At 32.1% G+C, this 5789-nt stretch overlaps 1 long non-coding RNA gene across 1 annotated transcript; it reads right to left on the reverse strand.

The window, feature by feature from the left end:
- Nucleotides 1-3105: 3105 nt before the first annotated feature.
- On the reverse strand, nt 3106-3777 carry LOC126759132 (uncharacterized). Its single transcript, XR_007666966.1, has 3 exons — nt 3694-3777; nt 3545-3643; nt 3106-3475 (listed from the first exon to the last, which is right to left on the reverse strand). It is a non-coding gene; the product is annotated as an uncharacterized LOC126759132 (long non-coding RNA).
- Between the last annotated feature and the right edge of the window lie 2012 nt (nt 3778-5789).

Raw genomic sequence — 5789 nt, forward strand, 5'->3', positions numbered from 1 at the left:
TTTTGTCTTCATCTTTTGACCAGTACAATTTCGTTGCTGGTAAAGAATGATAGCCAGACAATAATAATATACCAAAAAATCTTTTGAGTTCTGCTACCGTGAGGATAAATAAATGACGGTTATGGTGACGAGCATATTTTTCCGAGAAACATACAATCTGTTCCCAAATTTCATCACTAAAAAATAGTGAAAATACTTCAAAAGGTGTTTTTCCACCTACACGTTCTTCAATATTTTGTGTCATTACTGTTTCATCACTTGTAGGACAATTCATATAGGTCGGATGTTCTTTTTTCCAGTCTGGAACACATTTTGGGGACTTCTTTGACAGTCTTGGCTTCTTCGATGTTGAAGGACCGAGCTCACCTTGCGTGTTTTCAGGCTCTAAGGGTAAATCGGTGTGTATTTCATATGTTCCAGCGATATCAGTGGACACAATATTGTCAAAATCACCTAGCGCGTCATCATCTAGGCCTTCCTCGTCTGTAAGATTGTCAACCGTCGGGGGATGTACACGGCATCGATTTGAGTGGCATCTTGTAAATCCTCTTCCTCTTCTAAGGTACTCAGAATTTCTTGAGAAGATAGTAATCGCTGCCAAGCCATAATATTTCGCCTTATTATTTACTGATTTGTATACACTCACTTAACGTTTTTTAGAAATTACTATGTGATACTATTAGCATAGTTTTGACAGCTCTCTCTCGAACCAAAGAGTCTCGTATCAAGTTATCTATGTTATTAGCTCAACGTTCTAGAACCAACTGAATAATAAAAACAAAACAGAACTACTCCTTGAATAGCGAGAACCCATTATTGGCAATACATTTCTAACACGAATGGCATGCTGAGTAACAATAACAACAGACTATTGTTATTCCCAAGGTTGCGTAAACGCAACGTTTCCTAGAAATGTAAGATAAACAACACGTGTAGGTAGTTTTGTCCACCAAAAGGGTTTATATCACAAAGAAGATATTGTTAAAGCTTTGTACAGTGTAAAAAGTAAAGGTTTATTTAAATTAATATTTTTTATGATTGGATGAATATATCGATCCCGAGATGACTCAATTAGCAGTTTTTGAATGATAAAAATAAAATGCATTTGTATTTGAAAAGCCATAAAAAAAATTGTTGTCTATCTGTTAGTTCTTCTTTTTGAGACTGGCTTACATTTCATAGATTTATTTCCTTATTTTAGAAATAAAAAAAAAACAAATTCGAAATGTTGCGCTTGCGCAACGATGGGTAAAGATGGGTTAATACTTGAATATATGCTTGTTGCATCTGCATTTACTACGCTGATTAAACCCAAAAATTTGTCGCTTATTCTTTTTGTCAAATGGTCAAAATATCTCGCAATTAAGACTAACGATTTCTTCGTTGATACGTCGGTAGTTTCATCAACAATGAGCGAAAATTTTATTTGTTTTAATTGATCCACAATTTTATCCCTTGCCTTATTAACTAAATAAATAAATAAATATTTTCTTGTGCAAAGAGGAAGAAAATGTGCATATATATATATTACCTAAAATTTCCGCTACATTTGCTGACTTGGTTCTTGCCATTTGAAGAGCAGCGGCAATTTTGAGTCCGGGCAGCATTCTTTAATAAGAGACGGCAAAGAATCCATCAACAGAAATGGCAAATTATGACATATCAAAAACATGACCAATGTCAGTTCAGCTTGACGCACTTGCTGGGAAAGTTGCTGCTTTTCCACATTCATGCATGATTCGATGTTCACTTGATCTTTTTTACGCTCAACATTTTGCAAGTGGCAGGATAAATTAGAATGCTTGTTTAAGTACGTCACGTTATTTGCAATTTTCTTTCCGCAGGCTATACAATAGCTGGACCCGTCGTTGTCTTGCAGCCAAGGAAATTTACTTAGCCAAGCTGACCTAAACTTTCGTTTAGTTTTTTTTTGCTTGTGCTTCATGAGTGTCGCTATCAAGTATGAAAAAAATAAGCGTTTGAAATATAATAATGTAGATTTTAGTTTATTTGAATGTAGCTTTAAGTTTATTTGAACAAGAAAATGTATTTTAATTAAAAGTGAACGAAAAATTCAAAAGTAACAAGGCTTCTTTTTAATGCTCGATCAGTCGCGCTCGCCGTCTCTTCTCCTACTCGTCGTCCTCCATTCAGTGAGTTGATGCAGGATAGAGTTGCCATCCCACAATAATGTTTCCAAAAAACTAACCTGCTTTCACTATCAGATAGTGGGACAATTATTTCCGATGTCTCTGACGGCTTGTTTTTCTTTAATCAAATACCTATTAAAGCATAATTGATAAATAAATTAAAACTATGAATTACACTTTTACTCACCTATCCATAAATGCTACTTTATTAATTACAGCAGCACAGTATACAAAAGTAAAAAATTTACATTGCCGCCACTTGCATCAATAACGGGAGTATAGCTTCTTCTTAATAAATAGCTACTTTCTTCAAATCATAGCACAGCATACAAACGTCAAAAGTGAACAGTGCTGCCACTTGCATCAATAACATCCCTACCAAACGGGTAGCTGTTAGCAAACGTGTAAGCGACTTGTTATTTGTTACTTTTGTTCAGAGAGTGGGAAAAAAATAACACATAGCTATTTGATGTTCAATGGTTATCTCGCTCTAACCAATGGCAAATATCGCATGCTGCCTTGTTCTAACAGAATACATGCATTTGTTAGCAAATCTCTTCACAATATGTTACGGGTAACAAATTCTTTTGTTAGCGCTTAGCTTACCTGTGTGTTATGGATAACAAAAAGTATTTGTTCCCCGAATATCTGATAGTGTTATTACTTTCGTTATCAATTTGTTACCTATAACATATAAGCATGTTAGCAAGAACAAGCAGTAACAAGATTATCTGTTACCCATTTGTTACTTCTAGCAAATTCATTTGTTTTTAATAAAATTCAATTTTTTTTTATTATTTTGCTTTATTTAATAATAAAATCAAAATCAGATATTTAGTTAAATTAATAATATGCCTATTATTATTGCATAAAACTAGAAACTTCAACTTAGAACTAATATATACAACTTAAAACTAATATATGCAACTTAAAAGTAATTTATACATATGTATAACTTAAAACTAATATTTACAACATAAAACTAATATGTACAACTTAGAACTAATATTTACAACTTAAAACTAATACGTGCTCTTCCGATGACATAGGCAGTTTCGAAGCGAGCTCCACGTAATGTTCGTCCTCCAAGTCACGGGTAATGCGGATAATCGAATGATGCATGTTTGTCGCTATGACGCGGCATTCGCGCAATAACTTGCTTTGTGCCTGCACCTCGGCCTTTTCTGGCATTTAGAAAATTAAATTATAAAAATTAGCTTCTGTTTTAATTTGGTAATGTAATACTGCGTTACTTACTTTGTCTGTTAGGGACTTTTTAATGGCAGTGAGTCGGGTCTCAATCGCATCCAGCTTCTGGATTATATCTGAAAAACATAAATGTATTTGTATAAAGCAAATACTAATACATACATTTATATAATAAAAAATTATACCTGCATGGCCGCCAGAAGATGGTGACGGTACCACAATTTGTGATGGTTCTACTCGAGGAGCGCAAACGAGGTTGTAAGATATTTTTTTAAACACTTTATCTGTAAAAAAATATTATTAAAAAATTAAAAATATTTATGTTCAATACAACCTCTATGGGGGCTCAACGGTTGTGAGCATTCAACTTCGGAATCCATTTCTTCCACGAGGTCATCGAAATTCATTCTATGAAAAATCATAAAAAAGGTGATGATTAAAGATATTTTAATTTTAATTTAATTTTTAAAGTCATGCTTCGGAGCAGAAATGCGTATATGCATATTCGAACTATGTTCACTTTTATTCATTATGAAACACTAGTGTTGTTTTTATTTTAAACAAATTTAGATATTCTGCATACGAACAGATATCTTAAACGAACAAGTGAACATTTTTAGTTATAGAGGAGGTTCTTCAGTTCAAGAGTATATATACTTATACTCGCGGGAATATTCGAGATATTTGCGTTTAAAGCTGAAAATTACCACTATTCGAAGAGCGTATTTTTCGATTTAAAATTAATTTTACACTTACATTTCGCATTTTTATGTCCACTAACACTTCACTAATTCGTGTGGATTTTTTTTTAATATTAACTTATTGTTCAATTATATTTATTTCACATCAATAAAAAGATTACACTATTGATCTGCAGAACCTCCTCTAACCGACCATACCTATTTTATTCCCGAAATCCTGGGTATTCTAAATTCTACACAATTATAATTGTATCCGGACAATTCGTTTCAATTTAGATTTTAAATTTTTTCACTTTTATATATGTATGTACATATATGTAGATATAACGCACAAATTACATACATATTTCACAAAAATTCACTATCTATAACAACTATTTGAATTAAATATGCACTATTTAACTTTAATAATTTAAAACTTTCTCTCTTATTTGTTTGTTATACGTAATAGATTTGAATTTTCTGTAATATTAAAATTTTTAATTATACACACAACATTCAATTCACAATGCTTACCTTTTTCTCCTTCTTAATCTTTTTCCTTTTCTCTATAATATATACAAGAAATTAATAATATACATATAAGAAATTAATTATAAAATATCAAGTTATCAAATAACAAACTTACCTCTTTAAAATCCAAAATAAACTGCGCTTTTCTTTTTCTTCTTCTTGAAAAATTGGGTATTCGTCTATCCTATTCTAGCAAATTAAGATTACAATATGTTTAGAATGTCGATAGTTTTTCTCTATCTTACTTACGAAATCTCCCATTCAATTGAAAGTTCCAGAAAATGTAACAGTGTTAGTGAACAGCTGAAAATGTTTCAATGTGTTTGTGCAATCTGTTAATAATTGAAACTGAAATTGAAATTTAAAAATTTTAACCCTAGAACCATAACGTCATTCTATACTACGTTAAGACCAACTATGCGTAAATTTTACGCAGAAATGAGAATCCGCCTAATATAACCCGATTTTGAGCCATTTTGCAGTCTAAATTGATAATTCTTATCAAACAATTTATTTTTAAAATAAAGTATAAGATTTTAAAAGAAAATTCAGTTCATTTTATTAAAGAAAAGAGAAGGAATAGATTAAATTTCATTAACACAGTTTTTACAAACTTTAATTTGATGTTCACCACAAATTGCTGATGATTTGCATACAGAGCAATATGTTGTAGTAAATCGTCTTTTTGTGTAGTGGCAAAATGTGCAGTATTTCCTTTTCGCCTTTTGCGGAGAAGCTTTTTGACTAACTATTGAACCTATTGGGTTGTTAGTTTTTATTATTTCATTTATTTTTCTTTTATTTTGTAGGCAACCGTGCATTTAGCAATCGTTCCTCTTGCCACGGTTGTGTGAGTTCTTCATGAAGTTTAAGTACAAACTTTGACCTACTCATAGGCTTAAGACCGTTTCGTGTTACATTGTGACTATATAAAACGTAGGCATTAACTGAAGCAATATTTAACATATTGTAAAAGAAACAAAGTGGCCACCGTTTCGTCTTTCTGTTGCAGCAAATATTTTGAGTCATATGATCAAAAGTGTCAACTGCGCCTTTGGTCGAATTATATGTGAGTATAATTTCAGGTTTTTTTGTGGTTGGGTCCTATTTTGTTTTGGCTGGAATGACACTAAAGTCATATTCTCATTGTAAACGAATCGGGATGAGCCACACTGCCGTGACTTAGTGTCAAGTAATTCCGGTGGTATTTCAGCTT

The sequence above is a fragment of the Bactrocera neohumeralis genome, chromosome 5 (genome assembly GCF_024586455.1).
Source record: "Bactrocera neohumeralis isolate Rockhampton chromosome 5, APGP_CSIRO_Bneo_wtdbg2-racon-allhic-juicebox.fasta_v2, whole genome shotgun sequence".
Lineage (NCBI taxonomy): Eukaryota > Metazoa > Arthropoda > Insecta > Diptera > Tephritidae > Bactrocera > Bactrocera neohumeralis.